This window comes from Balaenoptera physalus, assembly GCF_965194825.1.
Source record: "Balaenoptera physalus genome assembly, chromosome: 8".
Lineage (NCBI taxonomy): Eukaryota > Metazoa > Chordata > Mammalia > Artiodactyla > Balaenopteridae > Balaenoptera > Balaenoptera physalus.
In genome coordinates this window covers 20,531,848-20,544,837 of record NC_138887.1, presented here as the reverse complement: position 1 = coordinate 20,544,837, position 12,990 = coordinate 20,531,848, and the positions used below count along the sequence as shown (strand labels likewise).

The 12,990-nt window shown below is 40.5% G+C and overlaps 1 protein-coding gene across 3 annotated transcripts in view; it reads left to right on the top strand.

Moving 5' to 3' along the window:
- Window positions 1–12,990, top strand: part of GSAP (gamma-secretase activating protein) — a 191,581-nt gene that overhangs the window by 38,789 nt on the left and 139,802 nt on the right. Inside the window, exon 4 of one of the 3 annotated variants that reach the window (XM_082473469.1) lies at window positions 3,637–3,714. The exons of the other annotated variants lie outside the window; for them this stretch is intronic. The gene's annotated coding sequence lies outside the window, so the exon portion shown is untranslated. The remainder of the gene's footprint in view (window positions 1–3,636; window positions 3,715–12,990) is intronic. 3 annotated transcript variants of the gene reach the window in all.

Here is a 12,990-nt window from a genome sequence, read left to right as displayed (position 1 = left end):
ATAGTCATGGAAATGAAGACAAACAGACTGAAACCAAAAGCTACTAAGAAATAAGAATTATTAGTGTCAGTCCCTGCTTCATTTCATCTTAAGTTTTAAATACTGTCAAAACTGAATATCCCAGTGTTTTCCACCTATAGCTTCTGTCCGACTTGGTCCTGAGCTCCTTCCTGTATTCCATCCCTCCCTCCCTCCCTCCCTCCCTTCCTTCCTTCTCTCCTCCCTTCCTTTCTTCCTTCCCCCACTATTCATCAGACACTCTGCAGAGTGCTGGGACTTCGGAAACAGTTAAAATCAGGTCCCTTCCCTATAGTAGGGAAGCTTACAGCTGAGTATGACGGTGAGAGAGATATCATACATGGCTCACACAGCTCCACCTCCCTCCCATTTGTAACACGATAGAGGATAGGAAGCTGAAGCCTCCATTTCCCAGACTTCCTCAGATTCCACGTGTGGCCCAGCCTCTGCCCAAGCAGACATATGAATGCCATATTTGGAAGACGGAAGTGAGACAGAGGTGGCACATCTGCTGCTTCCACTAGCAAGCAGGGACGTGGAGGATCTGGTTTTTCTTTTTTTTTCTTTTTTTTTAAAAATTATTTATTTATTTATTTTTGGCTGTGTTGGGTCTTCGTTTCTGTGCGAGGGCTTTCTCTAGTTGTGGCAAGCGGGGGCCACTCTTCATCGCGGTGCGCGGGCCTCTCTTGTTGCAGAGCACAGGCTCCAGACGCGCAGGCTCAGTAACTGTGGCTCACGGGCCCAATTGCTCCGAGGCATGTGGGATCTTACCAGACCAGGGCTCGAACCCGTGTCCCCTGCATTGGCAGGCAGACTCTCAACCACTGCGCCACCAGGGAAGCCCAGGATCTGGTTTTTCTATGGCAGTGTAGCAGAGGCCCCAGCATCTGATACCTACTTTTGTGGGTGCCAGGGATGTCCATTTTGATGACGTGGATCTGGACTGAGGCAGTGTGCCTGGAACCAGCAGTTGAGACTCCCATTTCCTTATTCCCCAGCTTTCTGATCATTCCCCAGTTTTCTGACCATGACACAGGCAATAGCTACCTTGGTTGGCATGTCTGGCAATCATTCCTGGAAGCTCAGACTGGAGCCTGTTTCCCCAGACTTTCTAACAATTTTGTAAGCACCTAATTTGTTATATTAAGTCCCTTTAAGTTTAAATGAGCTAGAATGGCTTCTTTTATTAGCAGCCAAATTCTGGCTGACACAAATGGAGCCCATCATTACTCCCAGCCTCCTACCAGCCTCTTGTATTGTTCCCTAGGTCTCTTTGTGGTCAAACAGAGCTGTTATCCTACAGGCCGATGATAACCCTGGAATGGGTACATTGTTACGTGAGTTGCCACTGTTCCTCTCCTGTGTATTTTAATTCTCAGAACTAGTCTCTGACAGGACTTGTTGTTGATGCTCTTTGTGGTGAACTAGAGTCTCTCCTGCCCGATCCTGGTGAAGGCTATTCATGAACAGATCTAAAAGGTGACTTCAGAAGTATTGAACCCTTACAGACTGTTTACTCTATTTGTCTGCCTCTGTGTTCCATCCACCTGCTTGGGACTCCTTTACTTCCTCTTGTGCCCTTTGGACAGGATGCCTTACTCACCTAGCTGCTCCTCCACAGTGTGTCTTTCTGTAATTGGATCATTTCTTTTAGAGCACTGATTCTGTTTAGTTGACCTAAGAAGTTCCCTGGAGAGCTAATTTAAAATGAAGATTCCCCAACCCAACCCTGATTCAGTAGGTCTGAGGTGTGTCTGGTAGTCCTCATTTTTTAAAAAACAGGAACTTTTTTCTTTTTTAAAAAATTTATTTGTTTATTTATTTATTTTATTTTGTTTATTTATTTTTGGCTGCGTTGGGTCTTCGTTGCTGTGTGTGGGCTTTCTCTAGTTGCGGCGAGCGGGGGCTACTCTTCATTGTGGTGCGCAGGCTTCTCATTGTGGTGGCTTCTCTTGTTGCGGAGCACGGGCTCTAGGGTGGATGGGCTTCAGTGATTGTGGCTCACGGGCTTAATTGCTCCACGGCATGTGGGATCTTCCCAGACCAGGGCTCGAACCCGTGTCTCCTGCATTGGCAGGCGGATTCTTAACCACTGCGCCACCAGGGAAGCCCCGCAAGGGCTACTCTTCGTTGCGGTGTGTGGGCTTCTCATTGCAGTGTCTTCTCTTTTTGCAGTTGCAGAGCACGGGCTCCAGTAGTTCTGGCACGTGGACTCAGTAGTTGTGGCTCACGGGCTCTAGAGCGCAGGCTCAGCAGTTGTGGCGCACGGGCTTAGTTGCTCCGCGGCATGTGGGATCTTCCTGGACTAGGGCTCAAACCCGTGTCCCCTGCACTGGCAAGCTGATTCTTAACCACTGTGTCACCAGGGAAGCCCATGGCAGTCTGCATTTTAAACAAATGCAACAGGGCTCTCTGACCCACCCTGGCCTTGTATTACACCTTGACAACTCTCTGATGGGGTTAGGACAGAGAGTAGGTTGTAAATTTGGATGAGTAGAATTATGATTGGAGCACTGGTTCAAACAGGGAAATTAAGAAGGGAAGCCAGTTTGTGGAGGAAATAATGAGTTCCATTTGAGACATGTTGGTTTTGACATCCACGTGAAGATGATATATTGTTGGCAGCTTGTAATGGATTGATGACTCAGGTCTTGAGATTAATTAGTGAGATGGATTCTCTGTTGAATGGACTTCAGAGAATTGCTGCTGTAGCTAAATTATTTCTTTAATGTGGTGCAACCATGATTGTCTTGAAGATGACATACATCTATTGGTGTCATTCCCAATATGACATGGAGTCAGATATATTTTGTGTTTTCTATTGGGTTGTATAATAGGAAAAGTGAGAAGATTCATGGTGGGATAATCAGTGTTCTATGTAGCTTAGGAGATGCCTAAGGCCCACCTCTTTCCCTTAGAGCTCTCCTCCTCTCCCTCAATTCTTTCTCCCCAGGTGACTGACAAACATACCTCTGTTGTGTAAACTGGGGAAGGAAAAATTATGTAGGATAATTGTAAGAGAAGGGAATAAAACCTCAAACTACAAGTATTATTGTAAATGTTTCAATTGGCCACAAAGTAGGTAGGATGAAATAATACTTTTCCTACAGATGTCTCACAGGTCTTTGTCTAGGCTTCATCCAACCTATTGTAGAAATTCTGTTCCGTCTCTAGGACTGAAACCCATTGTTTAAAAGTGGCTTTCAAGCTCTCTTTTCAAGTGAAATCTTATGCAGAAATAGTATTTCAGAAATGTAACTGTACTTGATCGAGTTCAAATATATACCATTTATTCATTCTAAAGTTGTTGCCTAGGTTTCGTGAGGACAGTGAGGTTATTTTGATGGAGATAAAATTTTTAAACTAGGATGTATGGATGATGGTTGTATGTGAGCAAACAAATTTCTTTCCAAATGTGTATTGATAAAATCCTGATTCATTCAGAAAAGTAGTTGCAAATGGAACTTAAAAAAAAAACCCAGCATGTTTTGCAATTGTAGGATACTATAGATAAACAGATATGGTACCAGAATCCTAATTCTGAAATCTACCCTAAAATGATATGACTTTGACAGTGGATCAGTCATAAATATTCATTGAACACTTTGTATGTTCTAGATACTGAGACTGCATTAGAGAAAACAGACACATGGAATTTATAACCTAACCAGGAGGATAGACACTAAACAAATAATTGTAAGTAATTATAAGTGCATAAATTGCAAGGTGAAAGAAATTCTAAGTATACTGGGAATGTATGACAGGAGACCTAACCTTGTATAAAAGTGGGCAGAGATGTTCTTCCTAAGGAAATCATGTTTAAATTGAGGCATGAAAGGTGAATAGGCAAAGGGAAGAGCAAAAAAAGTATTCCAGGTAGATGGGCCACTATGTGCAAAGGCCCAAAGGTGGGAGAATCATGGTTTATTTGAGAAACTAAAAGTCAGCATGGCTCTTCCCCAACAAAGCTAGAGAGACTAGTGAGCTGTTCATAGAGGCTGAAGAGTACAAGACTTTCTAGCCAATGCAATGCAATGTGGTAATTTATAAAGAATTAATGTGTTTTTAATGCCAGTACTGTATTAACCTTCAACCCTCCACCACTTAGGCTGTAGGCAAAGAGGTATTCCCCCAAGATGTGAAGAGAGTACCACAAAGAAAACCAATAACAGAAACTTCAAATTTTTGACTTTTAGGTCTAAACCAAAAAAAAAAAGAGGCCAGGAATTAGAAAATTTGGGGCACTATAGTTGCTGGGTAAGGATATAGTACAGGGCCTGCATAGGGTACCGAAGAGAAGGGCCTGGCACAGCCTCACAGATAAACATGATCCCTAGTGGGCCGGTGGGAACAGCCAGATGCTTTCCCACATGGCCAGAAATTGACACATAAGAACAGACTGACCGTGAGGGTGCCGGCGAGGCGACGCAAGCACTGAGGGAGCAAGTGTCTAGAGGAGGAAAGACAAGGGATCAGTATATTGGGGTGGGGTTGGAGTCCATCAGTTAATATCTCTTATATCATCCTGACATATCTCTGTTAAGTATTTGGGCATTATTTGAACGAAAACGGAAAGCTACTGAAGGATTTTAAGTAAAAACCTGACTTGATGATACCCTTCTCTAACTGGGTATAGAAAGTGCTTTGAAGGAGGTGAGACTCTTCTGGAAGGATGCTGCAGTAGTCTAGGTAAGAGATGTTGGTAGTCTGTACAAAGATGGTAACAGTGGTGATAAAAGGAAATGGACAGTTTACAGACATCTGTTTTAGTTGGCTCAGGCTACCATAATAAAATATATAATAAATACTGGGTGGCTTAAACAATAGAAACTTATTTTCTCACAGTTGTGGAGGCTGGAAGTTCCAGATCAAGGTCCACCAGGGTTGGTTTCTGGAGAGAGCGCTCTTCCTGGCTTTCAGATGACCACCTTCTCACTGTGTCCTCACATGGAAGAGAGAGATCTCTATTCTCTCTCTCTCTCTCTCTCTCTCTCTCTTCCTCCTCTTGTAAAACCACAGTCTTAGGTAGAAGAGAGTGGGAGGAGTCAAAGATGACACTTAGGTTTCTTGAGTAGAAGTGATAGTGCTGTTTATGGAGATTGGGATTACTTGAGGTAGAGAATATTTGGGGAAGAAATATCTGAACTGAATGTTAAACATGTTTATTTTGAAGTATCTATGAGATATCAGAAAGCAAATGCCAAGTGAGTTGTTGGTTTGGAATTCAGAAAAGACATCTGGGTATAGGTGTCAATTTAGGTCTCATCTCTCTACAGATGGTCAGTAAGCAATGGGAGTGGGTGAGAGCCCATAGGGCAGTAGTTCTCGATCTTAAATGTGCATCAGAATTGCTTGGATAGCTTGTTAAGACACAGATCGCTTTGCCCCACCCCCCAGGTTTCTGGTACCACTGTACTTGCAGAGGCATATGAACATTTTAAGGCTTTTGAAATTTTGACTTTCAAGAGAGCTCCTAGCAATTTATATTTTTATCAGCTGAGTATGAGAAAGCCCATCCCACTGTACCCTTTATTGCATTCAATATTGTAATTTTTAATATTAGAGGCAAAAAATGTGAACTAATTGCAATTTTATTTTGCACATCTTGGGTTTTTGGGTTTTTTTTTTTAATTCTGTCAGTTTTACCCCCAAAAAAACAAGCTCTTGGTAACTCCATCAGGTGGGATTGTAGGATGCCTCTGTGATAGTGAACATTTTTTTTCCCACATTTTAAAATGCTGTTTGCACGTCCTTCAGTTTTTGGTAAAAACCTTTCTGTTTTTACATATTTATCTTTTACCACATTTATTCTTTGGCCCCTTCAATACACCATTGCATTTTGCGATCGGCATATTTGGGAGATAACTCACATTGATAAAATGTACCCTAATGTGTGTGAATTGTCACAATTAGGCAGGTCTTTAATATTCACTTCTGTGAATACGATGAAAATACTCTGCTACTGATAATAGCAGAGCATTTTCCAAGCTGAATAATATAAAAATGTGACCTAGGTAGTGCTAGAGACAGTTTCCACGTAGGGTAAGTAAAACCACGACATTGTCATTCTGATTGACCCTAGGTTGTCCTATGGCCTATTAAGGGGAAAGGGCCCAGAAATTCTTCCTCTTCTTCTAAATGTAGATCACACTTGACTGGCTCTGGCAAACTGGCCATGACCTTATGTTCCATCTTACACAATCCCACTGCCTGTGAAAGCCAGCCCACATGCTTAGCTAGACAGCAGTGAAGCTACTGATGGCAAAGCCAGATCCTGCTGGGAACTCAGCTGTCTTGTCTCTATGGCTCTTTCAGTCAAAACTGGGTTACTTTTCTGACAACCTCTTTCAGTCAACAATGTTAGATGACTTGAAATTATACTTCAACATATGCTTCAAACACTTTATTACTCTTTCCTGGCCTGCAGCCTCCCTTGTTAATTTGTCATAACATCTGCCTGGGCCCCCTGTCATCACTTCTCTTGGCACCTGACAATCTCAGTTCAATGAAGCTAGGATTAGGTCTGGCTTGATGGCTGTGAAGCAGATGTTCCCACAGTCATCATCAAATTGCATTTCCTAAAGCCCCACCCTAGAGTTAGTTAATCATAGAGATACTTTCTGCCTCTTTGAAGTGAAGGGTAGCCAGCAGATTTTGCAGATAAAGTGAACAGAGACATAATATGGCATCATAGCAAGGCCAACTCTCTCCATATCCAAAGGACATTGGATTTTACAATATATTTTTATTCCAAATGGAGATTTGGGGATCCTCTACCTCTTGTTAGATTGGGGAAAGAGCAGAGAATGGTGGAATGGACTTGAATTTTGAGTTTAGACAGGCCAGCGTTTTGGCTGTATGATCCTGAGCAACTTTGCTCATTTCTCGGAACTTGTCCCTTCGTTTGTGAAGTGGGGTAATACATTTTTTACAGGGCTGTTGTGAAAATGTGGAAACATGTAAAACACATTGCAGGTGCTCAGATGTTACTTCCCTTCCCTTATTGACTGGGAGTAGCCATCACTTTGTGAAAGGGGTTGTCAGTACATGACTAGGACTCAGAAGGTTAGTTCTTCAGTGAATAGCCTGATTCTTTGATACTAATGTCTCAGCTTCAAGGGCTTGAGTAATCGTTTTATTGCCTTGAACTTCCTTTGGCCCAGGGTCCCACCCACCCCATATGAAAATGAATACCACTGAGCAGCCAAGTGTTCCTCAGTTGTAAGCACTCTCAGCACAAATGTGTGAAAAGGAATTTAAGGGCCAGAAAGCAAGTAACTACAACTGAATATTGCATATGAATAGCAAGGTTCCCAGTAAATCCAAGGACTCTTATATGTCATGTCGTTAACATGACTATGTCCCCTTCTCTTTTTACAGTCCGTGATGATAGGGGGAGACAAGGATTGAGTTTGTTCCTGTTTTGGGCTCTATTGAAAGCCTCTGATGCAGTTTCCTGCCAGACCTCCACTTTCTCTTTGCTGGAGATTTTTCACAATTACAGTAGCACCATAATTAGAACTTTTGAAAATCACAAACTAGATAGAAGCTGGGTGTGCTTTAGAGCCCTTCTATGTAGAGAGAGGTGGAACAACTCAGCTTAGACTTGTGATATGCTGATTACCTATCATCCATATCCAGTTATTAAAACAGAATCTCTAATCTTTATGAGCAAGACATGGTCAGCTCATAGTCTCATTACTGTGTTTACTCCAAAGAACAGAATATTCTAAATTTTAAAAAATTTCACTCTTTTGAATAATTCAGGCTGTATCTCCACACAGTCTCTAATCTCTTCTAGTTCAAATTCGACAGGTGTGATTGTTTGAATGTATTTTCCTTTAAGCATACTGAATAGAGATATGAAGAGCAGGATTTGATAAAATATAATGTAATTTAGAGGCAGGTTATTAACTTTATGAAAAAGAGTTCCTTTTCTAGTTGAAACTTCTTTGGCCCAACTAAGGTGGTGATAAGGTCATGGAAAAGACAGGCAGGGATGCTTGAGAAGAGCTCTGGTCTAGACCCTAGGGCCATTACCAACTAGTTTTCTCTTGTTAGTTATATCAGATAATTCTTTGGCCCTCAGTTTCTTCATATTAGAGCGCTGAGCAAGATAATCTCCATGGCTTCTTCTGTAAATTCAAGTTACAGGAACTAATCTATTGTTTAAAACAAGGCCCAAATTTCTGTCTTGGACATTGAGTCTCTTATGGAATTGTTAGTGAAGTCAGGAATTTCCCAAACTCTATTTCCCTTTATTCCTGAGTTCTACCATTAAGTACCACTGGTAATAGAGTTCTAAATATTTTATTATAACAACAGCAATTTAACATTAAATTTAAGGGCATATGGAGAAAAAAATGGTTCAAGTTAAAAGCATGCTAATATGTTTCATGTGATAATGAGCTTGCAAATGAGCTTGTATTCAATAGGCTTTCAAAGTTTCTAACTAATGCAATATTTTGTTTTACAACTTATATCTGTATCCATTAGTTTCTAACTAATGCAGTATTATGTTTTACAATTGGTATCTATAAAGTCCATTGAGCAGTGCCTTTCCCAGTTGATTCAAATGTGTGCAAGTTGACATGAGCGAGAACACTTTCCTTCAAATCACACCTGTCATAATACATGATTTGAGTCCTAAATTTAAATTCATATTGCATGACAATTCCCTTGCGTTTCTCTGATACATTTAAGAAGGTTGATGGTATTCCTCAACCAAATTTTTAAACATTAGGATAACTCATTATTTAAAACAAATTTGAGAACCGAAACTCCACCAGTCATTAGAATGACTTTAAAAGTGACTCGCCGAGTTTGGTGGTCAGCCTATTTTTTAAAAACTTTGTTTGAAAAAAAAAAAAAACATGGTTTGAATGGAAAATTGAAAAAGCAAAGGACTATTAATAATGACAGGAGGTGGGTGTATAAACAGGTGTAGTAGACTATGGTGACAGAGACGTGAAATTGCTGCATTTCTAAAGAACCACATCCCTTTTTTTTTTTTTTTTTTTTTGGTCACCTTCTCAACAAATAGTGGTTTTATGATTCGGAAAAATATGTACTGAATGTTGAGACTAGACCATCAAAATCATTTTTATTCAAGAGGGTGAAAAGATTTCAATGAAGAATTTTAGGACTCAAAAGTAAGAATGAGTATTATTTGTTTTAATCTGAACTTCACACCATAAAGGAGATCAAACATTTTCACGAGTGTTTATAATGACCATGACCAGAAAGTCCTTCATTTCTCACATCCAGGAAGTTATCAGGTCTTACTGACTCTATGTCCTAAACATCTTCAGTTGCCTCCTCTTTTCTCTGTCTTCACTGTCACCACCTAGGCTCATGCCATTATTATTTCTTACCTGGATGACTGCGCCAGCTCCCACCTGTTGTATTTCCAATATCGATTCTCCATTCTGCCAACAAACTGACCTAAAATAAAAGTCTGATTGTGTCTCTCTTCTGTTAAAAAGACTTCAATGAATTCCCATTGCCTTGGAAATAAAATTCAAACCTTCAGCGTGACATAAAAGATTCTTTATGACCTGACATCCGTCCTTCTGTTCAACCTTATCTGCCAGCCCTCTCTTCCACACTCCAAATTAACTTCTTGGTCATGCTGAACCAAATTTTAGCTCCCTAAATGCACCTTGCTTTCTCGCCATATTTCTCTGCACGTACTGCTCCTCTTGCTTGGAATGACTTTCCTCACTTTTTCATCTGGGAAACTGTTACTCATCCTTTAAGAGTCAGCCACCGTCTCCTTTTTTCATCTCTAACCACTCTTCCAGTTTGCTGTTCTGCTGGTACGTTCCCATGCGTGTCCCACTGCATGCTGCATCCTGCTCTGAATTGCACCTCATCACTGCACTGCAGTGCAGTTGTCCACTTTCTCTACACTGAGAGCTCTTAGAGGGAGAGGACTGTATCTTGTTCATCCTTTTCTCTCAGCACCTTGCATAATGCCTGGCACAGAGTAGGCATTCTGTAAATGTATGTTACGATAACCAATGTATAAATAACCCAAGAAAGAAAAGTTCAACATGGAGCAGCTTTAAAATAGGATTAATTATAAGAGTTGTTGATTCAAATTGTTTTTAATGCTATTGAAACTGCTACGACCTACAATAGAAAGCCTCCAAAAATGCAAAAAACTCACAGTAAACATTATTTTTACTTGACTAGAAAGAACCACATTAAAACAACAACCTTTCTTGATACTCTTTTATTTTACTTGGAAAGAAAAGGAAGCTTTTTTTCCCCTCCATAATCTTAATAAATTCATAATTTCCCTTCTCTCAAACTGCAGTTGTCACTGGCATCTTAAATCTGTGAAACCTTATCAAACCTAGTTAAAGCAGAAGAGGTAACTACTGTTTACACTTCTTCAACCACTCTGTAAAGTTATTAGACATTTTACTTACATGTTCGCAATGTAATTCTGAGAAAAATGCAAGTCCCAAAACAGTTTGCTTTCATAGGGAGAAACAACAGGCACAGCAAGGATGAATCTTCATAAACTTGCGCATCCAGGAAATATTATCTTATTTTTTTATAGGGTGGTAATTCTATGAACTTAATTTCTATATAAGCCCTAGTTGGAAGGCAACTAGAAGGAGAGGTGACAGAAACTTAATCTTAGAATGAGAGGTGACAGAAGCTTAATCTAAGTCAATTTGGACTTCTCTTTCCTTCTTGAAGTCTAGGGGCTGATGTAGTTCCCGGGTGTCAGAGGGGTGGGGGGAAGGCGTGTTTGGCCCTTACTCTAATCATCTAACTAGCTATCTCAAGTATTTTTGTAAAATGCACATGGACACGGTACAGCTACAGGCCACACACAGTTGACAATGATCTCAAACTGGCTATTACAGACATCTAAGATACTGAAAGCGAAAGTGACAGCATACAGCTTTCTACTGGAACCAAGTGATGGATAATATGATCTCAGCTCCAAAGTACGTAATATGCCCTCTGGGGAGCTCAAACCAATTTCAAATAAGTTTAAAATGTCATACAAGGTTAATGCATGTAATGAGTTCTACAGAAATTAAAATATTATATAAGGTTCAAAGTATGTAATATTGTATTGAACAATAAAGTTTTTTTATGTCAAAAACAAATTATTTTTAAGTTGTCAGCACTGTATCTGCCAAACCAAGGATGTCTGCAGGCCAGATGTAGCTCCCAGGCAGTGCATTTGGACTTCTGCTCAGACCTGTTGATTCATACTTTGATAAAGTAGTTTACAATGCTTCCCAACATATTTGACACCAGGGCACACATAAAATTATGATAATATTTGTACAGCACACTGTAAAAAGCTTCTTGTTGCCTAGAGGTATCTGAACTGTGGCCTCCTAATGCCTAGGTCTCAGCCCTCCCCCCTGAATTATTGAGGGCCTGAAGAGCTATGCTGGGCATCCCTGTAACCCATCTACTTGCAGTGCCCACTATGGCATGACCCAATCTGCATTAGAAAGCACTGAACAGTGTCTGGAGGAAATGAGATCATACAGCTTTTGGTGGTAGTAGAATAGTGAAGGGAGGGGGCGGGGAGAAATCGGAGGATGTGGAGAAGTATTTGCTGGGAAGCAGGGAGGGTGGCTGGCTAGAGCACCTCAGTGAAGACCCTGAGTCCTGAGCAGCTGGTATAATTTCCTTGAAGACAAGGAGTGTAAAGGTCTTTGTACCCTGGGGCCTGGCACAGAGACTGACATTGAAAGTGCCTTCAAAATGTTTGTTGAATAAATGAAATGCAATACCAGGGTGCTGATTCCAGAAGAAGAGACCTTATCTCAAGACTCTGCCTTTGTGGGGCCGGGGGTAGGAGTAGTCCCTTGTCTGCCCCACCCATGGACACCTACCACTCCTTCCTCCTCCTCCCCACCCAACCCCCTTCCCTGAAGAATTTTCCTGATCCCTAGGGATCAGACTCTTCTTTTTCTACAACCCTCAAAAAATACTCTCAGGTTTATATTTTCTTTCCTACCTCTTTTTTTTCCCCCCCACGACGGGGTAAGATGAAAGAAAGGAAATGCTAGTTGGTTTAAAACAACTAAGGGTGCATAAAGGCTTCTAAGGGGCAAGATAGATTTACAGGATGGATTCAGCTTCTGGATTTCAACTTCCTTCATTCTCCTTAAAACTGATCTGCTTGAGGACACCCTTTCACTGTGCTGCTTTCTCCTTTCTCACCTCCCCTTGCATAATCCCATCCCCTCCAGCTCCCACATTAAGAAAGAAAGGCCTCCCTTCCTCTGAGATGTTACAGCATATTGCCCTGTGGGTGGAAGAACCTCTGAAGTGCCAGAGAATTCAAATTATTGGTGTCGACAGTGAGCAGGAGGAATAATTATAATAATCTTTTTGAAACTCAGGAGGTTTTCACTTCTTTACTTTCCACAAAATTAAAGGAGGAATTAATTGAATCAGTTGGTGACTCATGAAAAATATTTTTAATTATCCATTACTATGTGATTTTAGTTCTGTAACTCTTAAGAGGTTCAAATAATTGTAGACTATTGCTATAATAAAACTCCTTTCAGTTCCATCTTCTCATTTATGTGAATAAGTTTTTTTCAGAGCTTACATTAAAACAAAACAAAACAAAACAAAATGTATATCTAAATTCTGGCAGTAAGTAATATTAACCTATAGATACATAAACTAATTGAAAAAAGGCCCCTTCAGAGTGTGTGAGGGGTGGCAAAATAGGTGAAGGAGATTAAGAGGTACAAACCTCCAGTTATAAAATCAATAAGCCACGGGGATGTAATATACAGAATAAGGTATTTTGTCAATAATATTGTAATAGCTTTGTATGGAGACAGATAATTACTAGGTTTATCATGGTGATCATTTTATGATGTATGCAAATGTCAAATCGCTATGTAGTACACCTGAAACTAACATAATATTGTACATCAACTATATTTCAATTTATTTCTTTTCTGGTGTTAA